The following is a 12,576-nucleotide window of genomic DNA, read 5'->3' on the forward strand; positions in this document are numbered from 1 at the left end:
AATGGAACAGCTCAGAATACCATGGACAAGCAGAAAAACTGTAATCCTGAGATTCTGATAGGAATCACTTTTTCACAGCCATTTAATAGAATTGCCTGATTTTTTTCTACATACTGGTAGGTGCAATTGAGGTCAGGGGAGTACCTCTTACGTTGATCCCAAGGGAAGGGAAGGGATCCCCTTTCTGAAGGCACTGGATCTGACCCTCATGGCTCATGGGGGGGCTTGGGCTGCATGGTGGAAAAGGAGTGGTGAGTAAGCAGAGAGTGCCAGGTGCACCCTGCACTGGCTGTGCTTTCTAATGAACCTCTGCATGCTGAAAGGCGAGAGATTTGAGTGTTGGATGATTTCTACATCTGACCTGTGAAACACAGGTCGCTCAGCAAGGATGAAACATAATACTTCCTAAGACCCAGACAGAATAAAGGTTATTCCTACTGTGTCATAGCAGCTAAGCCACAGGAAGCTGTTGAAACACTCTGCCAGCTTGCCTGAAATAAAACAGTTTTAGTTTCAAGTGTGTAGTGAATTTTCGCCTTACACTTCTGAATTTGAGCCACAATTTTCTTATCTGTAAGGTGATTAAATTACCTGTTCTCTTCCCTCCTTACTTGCTCCTTAGCCAGAGGCCTGCTTAAACAATGAGGACTCCCAATGCCTGACAGCATCCTGCCTCTCCTTGTCACTGATGGCTTAGTGGGCTGGTGCACGTCTGGGAGAGTTTGCTGTCTGATCAGGGAGCTGAGTTTTCACCAGTAGCATCACCACCTGAACCTGCTGTTTTATACCCTTGGTTATGTTCTTCTGTGGGTTTACTTCCTCCGCATTTATACCGACTTTAGGCAGTGCTATTTTTGAAATCACACTAGATCAAATTTTATACTCAGTTCCTCTTGCATAATCACTATGGGGCACTGTGCATATAAATGAGTTTGATGCACTGTGTATAAATTAATTTAAATTTAGATATCAAACACAGGTGACTTTCAATTTCTCCATCACGTAACCAGAATCTGCTCTGAAATGACAGTGAAATAATTACCTTTACGACAGTTTTCCCACCTTTCCTATGGCAGTGTTCAACACAACAGAAGGCAAGGATGAGAACACAGGGTTTACCCACTTGCTAACGGAAGACCCTTTCTTGCCATTATGACTGCATGTTAGAGAGATTTCTTTCTCCATTCCTTTCTGACACCCCTTTATGGTGGGTTATGGAGCTGAAAATAGTAACTTGGGAAAACGAAACTAGAGCCACATAACCCTACTCATTCCTTGTGTTATTAGTGCACCAGTATGTGCAAAACTTGTGTCTCAGGTGCACAGGGACTGATGACAAGCTGAGCTTTATGCTTATCTCACACTGATCCCATAGACCTCCCCTGCACCCTCAAATACTCAGTCCAGCAATGCATTACTTCCTTTCTCCTGTTATTCTTCTGCCAAGCTGTTGCTTCATCTGTTGTGATGCAGCAAAGGGATCCTTCCTAGCTCCTCTTGTCTTCCTTAAGCATTGAAGTCATCAAAACAGGTATTATAGAAGGAGTGTTTTATCCTTTATTTCCAAAACATGACAGCAGCATGGCTACTTTCTCATCTGTGCTGTTTAGAAGCTGTGAGTGATTCTGCCAGCTCTCAGATTGCTGTAGCCTACTTTGTACCATCACAAGGAACATGAGAGCATGGCATCCCCTTACTGCTCCATGAAATACAAAACTCATCTGATGTTTGAACTCTCAACTTGCTAGCCCAGAAATAACACGCTTAATGTAAAACGTAAATTACAGCTTGAGGCTTGGGCATATTAACAGGCAGAAGACTGACAGCCTTGTGGTTGCTGCGCCTTACAACCAGACCGACAGCTGGGGAACGAATGAGCTCTTCGTGCCCCATCAGGAGCTTCACTGACTGTGCCTGATGCCTCTTAAAAAGCCAGTTTATGATGTACATCATTGTTGATTCTAATAAGATCTGTACATAAGTGACACTATCTTTACTGTCTGATCAGATTCTCTTGCAGGACTCAGATTATATGAGGATTTTGCAAGGAATCTAACCTGATCATTAAAAATTTTCTCAAGACTATAAGATCTGAAGTCTATGTTGGATTTCAAGCAAAATGCTTTACAGCTACATCAACCAGACACTGAGGGGCAGGTAGTGCAATCCAAACCCTTGCAAGATGGCATAAAATACTGTTGCTCTGGTGTGAGAGTGATCCAAACCCACTTGCACTTTGCAGATGTGATCCACTGATGAATCAAATCAACATTCCTTTGCTCAGATGCATGAGATACACAAGGAAAGTTCTGCCTGTGAAAGTTTTAAACACTAGCTATTTGGCTGGTAAAGCTAAAGAAGTCAGAACATCAAGAAATCAGAACCACAAATTCAAGCTCTCTGGCATTTGGAACTACTTCACACAAAGCTACATTCCCACCGCCCACTCTCCAAACACACTCAGGTGCTGGCATTTTCACCCAGACTAATTAACAAATAGTGTGGCAATTAAATCACATGGCCTCACCATTGAGTTCAGAAAACTCCCTTACATTGCCGCAGAGTACAGCAACATAACTCATAAAATTATTTTATAACAACAATTTAAGTGAAGCAAATATCATGAAAATACAACACAAATGTGATAATTATTCTAACTTATGTGATAACAATGTTACACATAAACCAAATTGTCTTCCCAAGTCCATCCAACTTTGAAGGCTTCCCTATCCCACAAATGTGCCAGAAGTGTCCATGTGCAATGTGGCAGAGGGTGACTTCCCTCAATCTAGCTTTGTGAAGCCTCCCATGATACTTCTATGGGGAAACAACCATTTCAGAAGGTCATCCAAGAAGAAGTTAAGCTATTAAAAGTCTTATCTAAGCTTCTCATAAAGCTAGGAATTATGAGAGCAAGAAGACATTGAAAAATACTATTTTGCCCTTCCCGGCTGGTTCAGATGCCCCAGCAACATTTTCTCTGCCAGACTTTGTGGTTTGCTTCCCCATGTCGGGTGTATCGGTAAGAGTTGGGAGGGATTGGTCAAGGCCAGGGTGATGTCAAGGGCAGCCCCTGTGTAGTTCACAGACCCGGAGCTCTGCATGTAAGAGGTATCTGCTATATATGGTCAACAACACGTCTGCCTTCCTGTTCCTCAGATCTTGACTCTTGGACAGCTGCAAGGAAGATAAGAAAAGCCTCAGGAAACTAGAAGGTGCTCATTTGGAGAAAGTATCCAGAGGGGGAGGTTAATACACAAACAGAGAGCAGGAAAACAGTAGAGTAAATGAGAAAGGCTTGGGGTCATTTTTTTTTAAATCTTATTTTTAAAGTGGTGTTAGTTAGTGGTGAAGAGAGTTTTCTATGAAGAGAAAATGAAAAAGTCCACTAATAATATACTATATGAACATGAGTAAGCTCAGCATTTTCTGAGTCACAACAAGCAGTTATAGAGTGACAGGGAACTCTTTTTAAGTAATGATTCAAAAATAAAAAAAGGCATTTGGAGTCATCCAGTGAGCAGAGTTAGCCCAGGTAACCACATGATCTTATCATTACTACCCTTCATCTGTCTGCCGCCCTCTTCCCACCTAGCGTTTGATACACTCACTTGTTGCATCTTGTCTTGCAAGTGGCATGACTTCAATTGCACTAATTGTGTGCATAAAGTTAGCCATGCATGTAAATGTTTGCAAGATTGGAACCTCAGATTATAAACATTGGGAGAGAGCTCATCTCCTCCAGTGTAATCATGGAGTGTGAGCTGCAAGAAGGGCCCAGACATAAGAATATTTTTTTTGTGTTTTATAGAAATTACATCATTATCATGCTTTAGCATTTTTTTTTTACTGCTTTTGTCTTTGGTTATTTATCTCACATGCTTGCTTCCTTTCTGGGTTCCTTCTTTTCTTTAAAAAATGTGATAGCAGAAAAGGAGCTTTAGGCATTTAGACAATTCTATTTGATTTCAGATGGCAGGATTATTATTGTGTATTCTCTTATCTGAATATAATTCTCCCAGGGTAGCTATCGTGCTAACATTATACTAAATTACGTAGGTGTTGCATGAGGCTGTAATTTGCACTAGAGGTTTCAAGGTTGTTATTATTTATTGCCTGTATTACTGCTGTACCTCAGAGTCTGGTGGGGAACCGGGGTGATGCATTCTGCACAAACACAGAGCAGAAGGAAAGTCCCTGACCTAATACCAACCATTAGCACCACAAGCAGATCAGAGAGCACCCAGGTGGGGCCAGGGGCAGGGAGCCAGGGAGGATCAGGCCACCCTTCTCACTGGGGATGTTGGGGTCTCAGTCTGCTCAGGAGGAGGAGAAGCAGCCATCTACCAACACAGGCTGAGATTGCAAACCTCCAGGAGAGGGGCAGTGATGGTAAGGAGTGAAGGGAATATTTAGCAGATGGTTCTTACTGCCAGAGCAAATCTCCTCCTAGCATAAACCTGACCCCACAGCTCACCCCAGAGAATGAGAGGCAATGTGTGAACGCAGGTGACAGAATGGGACTGGTCAGCTTCATGGACATCATAGAATGATAGAATCATTAAGGCTGGAAAGACCTCTAAAATCATCTAGTCCAGCCACCAGCCCCTTGCCATGGTGAAGATGATGCCATAAGACAGCGTAAAAGAGACCCCTCTGCCTTCAATTTACAAAGTGACTCACTAACCTATAATAACATCACCTAAAACTCATAGTGAGCTGTTCATCTTCAAAGCACTTTACAAAGATTAACTAATTAATTTCACTGTCAAATCTTTTGCAGATCTAGTAATGGTATTTGGCTCTACCTCAGAGAGCATTTTTTTTCAGGTACTGGCAGGGTAAACATTCATAATGATATAACCAGTGGGAAGAACATTTTTAGCATTTGAATGATAGTTTAATGAGAGACAAAGGTTAGGGGCTGACCCTGGACCAAAGAGTTTCATTAGGCCATTCACTTGGAAATTTGGGGCTCCCTCTTGCTCCCACTCTGGTGCCAACACTAAAGCCTGTGCGGCATGTGCATACTGTTTTTTAGGAAGCCCCTGCTAAATGCCAGCTATTTGCAGCTGTATGCAGTGGCACTTTGTCTCAAGTTTCTGCCTCAAGTTCTCAACCATTTTCCTTTCTGAGGATTCAGTGTCTGTCAAAGAATCATAAAATCACAGAATCATTTAGGCTGGAAAACACCACTAAGATCATCTAATCTGGCTGTTAAACCATCACCACCATGCCCACTGTGTCACTGCTCTGCCCACATGGCCAGCCCCATCCTCACCCCCAGCTATAGCCCCGTGCCACACCAATAGAAATAAAGAAATAAAAATGTGGCAAGAGCCCAGCTTCCACAGACAAGTTTCACTTTCAGTCTCCTGGCTGCCTTGCAAAGAGACAGAGCAACACCCAAAGCACCTCCTGCCTCCCCACTGAGCTGCCCAACTAGCACAGACTCAGCACTCTGATTTACAGGGACTGGGCCTAGCTAACACTGTTCATCTGGAACAGCTATGTTGGCTTCAGTATGAAAATATTATGTCAATAACAGCCAACACTGGGCTGAAAAAATCCTTCATTTGGACAGTGACATTGTAGATTATATTGCCCAAAGAGGCTGTGTATCTCCAACAGCAAATCTATCTCCTGCTGCTGCATGCTGGCACAGACCTGCAGCTGTAGGGACAGATGCCTTCCAGCTGCAATCAGGCTGAACAGATATAAAAGCTGGGGACTTTCAGTATGTTTATTAATGAAAGCATAACAGAACATAGTTAGAGTGGGTCACTTGGAAATGGGATCCCTGATTTCTAGTGAGGGCAGAGGTGAGGAGAGCTGTCACTGCTGACACGGTCATCCCATCAGAAATGACTGTGCTGTGTGTGGGAATTGAAGACTGACTTCACAGGATGCTTGCAAAAGTTTGACACCTGGAAACAAAAAGGCCTGGAAGTTGATGACAGCTCCTCAGACCAAGGGCATGTCAACTCTCTGCACTACACTTCTTAGACTCAACAACATGAAAATGTTACAGGAGATAAAATATCTTGTCAAGGCACCTCCATTTCTGCTTTGCACCTAAATCTCAGTATTGCCTATGCTATTCACAGTCAAGTACAGACCTCAGTTACAACTGTGAATTTTATTCTACCAGTTAGCATAAACAAAATACAGGGCAGAATTCAGTGCAGTGTAAGATGTGTATGTCTAAAGGTTCTCGTGTTCCTCTTCCCAGTTGTTCTAGCAGGTAAAGTATTTCTGTAGCAATTTTGTACAAGTGTCATTACAAACCATACCTTATATTTGCTGCCAGCTTCTCCTTAATTTATCAGTGGCACAAACTTGTCATTAGCAATCAGAAAATCAAAGAGCCCCAGTGTGACCTGTTCGTGTGTTCGAGACCCCATATGACAAGAAGAGACAAGTCTGGGTACAAAATATTTGGTGACATTCATCTATCTCTCCCATGGGAACAAAGAACAAATGGCAGCCATTATGGGCTACAGAAGGAATAGCTCTCTGGGGCATTTCCAGGCTCTAAAAACCTCTTTGCTGCGATGAATGAGGTTGTGCTGTGGCCGAGGAGCTGTTGACCCTTGCATGTCCTCTGTTACCAGTGCTATCTTGGAATGCAGGGAGACTCCAAAATAAGAGTGTAGTGTTTCTCGGTGGCCAAGAGAACAAAACTTTCAGCTTCAGGAATGTGAAGTGCAGTTGCAGAAAGCCATCAAGTAGCAATAGTAACAAAAACACCAATGGCATCTGTTATGGATTTGTAGCAAAGAAGATCCAGCTAAAATACACAGGGCCATTCTTTTGCTTAAGACAACCAAGACACAACTGCCTATGCCTCTGAAAGCTAAATGAAAAAGCTCTGCTAACGTTAGACAGGGAGTTAAAGCAGGGCATCTACAAACATGCCCTTGTTCTCGTCTGCATAATGTCTGTGTGGCTATTCACATCTAAAGCACAGCCCCTGCACCCCTAACCTTGCATGCCAAATCCTTCCAAGGAGCAAAACCTAATGTGTGCTAAAGCTTTAGAGCATTTGGACAGTCAGAACCCTGAGCCCCCCTATTCCTCCCAACTTTCTGCATGCTTTCTGCAGTTGCCTGCTTCAAAAGGACTTCAGTTTTGTGGTTTTTGATTCCCAGACTGTCAGTCTTGGTGCTGCTGCTGAGGACTGTCAGACATACAAAGGCAGCCACAAACCCTAGGAGAAAAGCCATCACTGTCTTTGTGTTCTCATGGTCCTCGTTCAACAAGCCACATAAATACAGGCATCATCCTTATAGGTATCCTATCTGCTTTGCTAGTATGGTTTGTGCTCTGGAAGTTGGGCAAGTGCTTATGTACCTTGCTCAATCAAGCCCTACTTCATCTGAGCAGCATGTCATCTCAACATTATGGACTAAGACTTGGAGAAGCTCCTTATGGATTATGACTTCATGCAGTGTTCTGCTGCCTTGAACCCCCGCTATAAGATACTGTGGCAGGATGGAGTGCAAAGCTAAATGCATTTGCCTATTTCAATATGGGACCATGGCATGTGAGAGGGAAAGATCATGCCATTCACCAGCCCTGACCCCTCCTCCATCTGGCACCCAGCCCTGACCTCACTGAACTGCTCAGTACCTTAGAAATTGGACTCGGGAATTGCTTTACATCTTAATTCAAGACACTTTCACTTCCCTCTTTCAAGTAAAGCAGAAAAAGTGTGTTGTGAGGTGGTTTAAAGAGAGGATGGAAAATAAATAAAGCCAAACTGCCTATTTTTGTAATATTTTTTGTGTGTTTCTTCAAAAAATGTGCTGATTAAGTAATTTGCCTTGAATCTCAGAACTGTGAGGTTTAATGAAGATGACATTTCTTCACCTCCGATGTTATGTCAGACTGAAAACCTTTTCAACTTATAATAGATACGTATGGTAATAGATAGCTGAATGAAAGATCAAACAGACATTAAGTACTGCAGAAAGAGCCTGGTAAAAGATGAAGTCACCGTCTTATGACATTATGACATACAGATTAAAAGAAGAACCAGTAAAAAAGAAGGATGATAATGCTATTGTGTTACTCTACTAAGGTATTTTACCAGTAAAATGAAGTTACTTTGTGCATCTATCCACTCAACTCACTGTTGTGTTCAGAAGAAAAAAAAAAAGCATGAGAGAAAGGGACTGTTCTTGAAGAAGAAAAAAAGCCCACCAAGTAAACCCTACCTGTATTTGGGGTTGGTACATAGTATCTGATGAACACTGCATTTCAAACGTTTGATCCTGTGCCTCCAAAAACTACAAACACCATAAACCAAAATTAAAAACTTCGCCAGCAGTCTAGTATACATAGTAGGTTCAAACTGAACCCCCTTGAGGAAAGGATAATTACTACCTTGTTGCAAAGCAGATGCATTTTTGGAAGCAGATGCGTGCAAGGTGACCCTACTTTGGGAAACCACATTTGAAGCAAATATTTATTTGTATAACAAATGGAATACTTTCTACCAGCCCATTATGCAGCTAAGATTAGCTCAGACCTTTATAGTGACACTAGATAGATAATGAACTGAAAGCGAATTTCAGCGGGAGCAGTTTTGCTAGTTCTTCAGCTGTCCAACCGTGTGTGGGTCGAATGGGTGGAGAGCTATGTCCCAGCTGCCCTTGTAAGTCCCCTTGTAAAGGCCTCTGAGACAAGGGGACAGAAGGGCAGTTCCACAGCACAGGATTTGCAGAGTAGCTCCGCAATGCAAGGGAAACATCTCAGAAGCTTTCCATGAGGGGACTTAGGATTCTTTCCTTTTGTGCCTTCTATTTTATGATGTTGGCCCATGACATCAGAGGTGGTTGTCGGTGGTATGGCAGTAGGGGTTGAACCTTCCCACCAATATCCCATTCCTTTTTGTTGTCGTACGACAGATGGCAGCAGAAGGGCGGTCGGATAAAATGGCGTCTGACATGGAAGTGTGTACGAAATAAAGGTGTGTCATTGAATTCCTCCATGCAGAAAAAACTGTGCCCGCTGGCATTCACTGATGCTTGCTGAATGTTTATGGAGACCAAACAGTGGGTGTGAGCACAGTGAGGTGCTGGGTGGTGTGTTCCAGCAGTGGGGACAGTAACAGTGGGTCACATCTGTTGGTGCAGATTTTTATGAGTGTGGCATGCAGTCTCCTGTTCATTGCTGCTGTAGATGCATAGCAAGTGGCAGTGACTATGTTAAAGAACAGTGTTTTACAATGGGTAATTCGCTCTATCAAACAGTGCTATTGTGCTCTTTGGATCTCTTGTAGTTTTCATGGAAATAAATAGGAGGCATTACTTTGAGAGTGATCCATGTAGTTCTGCAGATGAGGCAGAAGCATACGTGACTACATTGAGCCTTCCTTCAACATGAGCATTACTGATGGAGCAGTGACTGCTTCTGTGCTCTGTCTGCACAAGGAGCAAAAATCTGGCTGGATTGTCAGCATTTGTTGTGCTCACTGTTTTCTTGAACTCAGTTGCCATAACAGTCATGACAACTACGCGAGGCACATACTGTAGGTGGTCTGAGTACAGCCCACATCGATAGAGCGCTGCTCCCTGCCTTCATCTCCTCCTCCCCAAGCCATGAAACCAAAACACCGTCAATTTGCTACAGGCTGCCGAGTAATGAGAGAGCTCTTTCCCCTCTGCCTGACTCAACATGGACTTTAAATGCAGCTCTTCTCTTAGAAATACCTGCAGAAACAGCACTGCAGGGTTATGACTGGACACTATCATGAAGACCACAGGTGCTCCCTTTGTGTGTAAATAGTTTTTTTTTTTAGCCAGTCTAAAGACTGTATATGAAGGTGGGTTCTTTTAATATCCCTTGCCTTTGCAGAGGGGATGCTGCGGACTCAATTACCTTCTAAACTTGTCTTGGCATTCAGAAATCCTGTGCAATCCAGTTTTACTGAAGGAATTGATGCCTTGGGAGGAGCAGAAAGTGGCAACACACCCTACACCCAGCCCCAAATGCCTAGGACTTAACAGACAGAAGAAATTCAACACTGTGCCCTTTTCAAACTAAATTTCCATGTATCTGGGAGTGCAGATGTGCCCTTTCTTACAATCACTTCTCAGAATAAAGCAACACTGCGAATGCACGGATATGCAGCAGCATGACACGTACAGTGAGTTCACAAAGCATTTCTTCCTATGCTGTGGGAACAGCACATTAATGAGGCAGTCAATACTTGGCTGCTTTTTTTCCCTGCCCTCATCTGCTACCAAAGGCTGAGCTGGCTCTCCATAACTCCTTTGGAAATCAGTATCTTCAGGTTCACTTTGAAGTTTGTGTCTGTGATACCGTAGTAGTGTTACACCCACATGACAGTATTTGTTCTCTTGATGTAGCCCCACTGTGCATACTTGCTGCTCCTGGGCTTTACTTTACTCGCCTTGTATATTCCTAAATAAAATGGAATCATAAATATTATCATATAGTTGGCATGACAGAAACAATGCTTTTCAAACTCAAAATGAAACTTTGCTTACCTTTATAATATTACATAAAAAAAAGACTGGGATTATTGAATATAAAGGAGACTGACCTTGAAACCCAGCAACAAAACCTAGCTTCACCCACGCAGTTGGCTCTGGGTATCCGTTTGCTGCCTCCAGGGCCCCAGGACACATGGTTTTCAGCTGTAAGTGCCTGAAATCATGTGAGGGCTGTGCTGCAGCCTGTTAGACTGGTGTTTTCATGGCATAAAATGGAGGGTGTAAGTATAGTGGGTCATGACCATGGCAGAGAGCTGTGCAGTGTTGAACCATACCCAGTGCAGCCTGGACCCAGGACACCTTATATGAGCTGTTTTTCCCCAGGAATGTGCCCAAGTTTGTCTAGAGGAGTACTATCCTGCACACACATGAACTCTTTCAGGAAACAAGCCATCAATTTAAACATGTAGGTGACCAGACCTCTTAAGGTCACAGAATCACAGAATCACAGAATCACAGAATCACCCGGGTTGGAAGGGACCTCAAGGATCATGTAGTTCCAACCCCCCTGCCTAGCAGGGCCACCAAACACACACATTCAGATTAGGTTGCCCAGGACCCCGTCCAACCTGGCCTTAAACACATCCAAGGACGGGGCATCCACAACCTCCCTGGGCAGCCCGTTCCAGGGCCTAACCACTCTCCTTGTATAGAACTTCCCCCTAACATCCAACCTAAATCTTCCCTCCTTCAACTTGGATCCATTTCCCCTAGTCCTGCTGTTGTCAGCCCTTTTGAAGAGTTTACTCCCCTCCTGGGTGTAGGTTCCCTTCAGGTATTGATAGGCTGCCATGAGGTCACCCCGCAGCCTTCTCTTCTCCAGGCTGAACAAGCCCAACTCCCTCAGCCTGTCCTCATAGGGGAGGTGCTCCAGCCCCCTGATCATCTTAGTTGCCCTCCTCTGGACCCTTTCCAAAATCTCAATGTCTTTCTTGTACTGAGGGCTCCACACCTGGACACAGTACTCCAGATGGGGCCTCACAAGAGGTCCATCTCAATGTGTGATAATTTCTGCATTGGTGCCTATTTTCCTCCACTGATTATATGGAGTTTGAAAAGTGACCTTCTTGGATTTGAACTTTCTGACTTTCAGATTGATAGGGAGAGCAAAAGAAGAATGCTGCTTACTGCTTCACTGGTCCTGAGTGGGGGAGATCAAGTAAATTTTACTGGATGTGGAATCATGCATTACATAACATCTGTGTCAAGTGTTGCAGAGGACTACAAAGCAAAAATGTACAATCCTTTCTCTGAACAGCTTGAGATATAAGTGGAGAGCTTACATGCATAGATGCATGTAGATTTCTTGATGCATTTTATAACCATAAATCAGTATATAGTTGCCTGAACTAACTTTTTTTCAAGAAGAGAATTTAATTAATATATGGAAATCAGATCACTTCCCTCTAAGAAGGGAATAAGGATGTACGTAATACATTGATCAGGAAATGCTGATTATCACAATTGTCATAAGCTTTGATTTCAGTAAGCCTGTTTTGTCAGCATAGTAATAAAATTTACGTTAGCATCAGCAGAGAGGAGTAAGAATCTGGTGCAACTACTTTCTGATGCAGTGATCCATAGGGCTCAACTCCCTCTGGAGCCTTGGCTACTGCACGCTCACTTATATGAGTGTATATTGATTGTACAGTGGCTCAAAATGGAAAAGTGGTGATTCATACCTGACCTTCATCCATTCGACAAACTGAAGGGTAGTGGCAGACTGTGGTCCATAGACCTCTGGCAGAATTGAAATACTTCAGCAGCATCCAGGAAAGTTAGCTAAGAAAAATGAGACTGTCTTGTGGGCTTACATTGCAATTTGAAAGCAAATCTTGAGCCTACGTTTTCATTAGGAGATATAACAAAGTTGGCAAGTTAAAAAACATTGAGACATCACTGAAGGAGGAATGGAAGACATGTAACTCTGCATTACTGGAGGCCTGACACCTTTCCCAATGAAGGCAGAAGTCACTCCACAAAAGTCAGACTGATTGTACCAACTGATTGATGCTCAAATGCCCTAACCATTGACCAGCACTCTTGGATTTTC

Source organism: Centrocercus urophasianus, unplaced genomic scaffold (assembly GCF_019232065.1).
Source record: "Centrocercus urophasianus isolate 14NV4802_14NV808 unplaced genomic scaffold, USGS_Curo_1.0 seq_16, whole genome shotgun sequence".
Classification (NCBI taxonomy): Eukaryota; Metazoa; Chordata; class Aves; order Galliformes; family Phasianidae; genus Centrocercus; species Centrocercus urophasianus.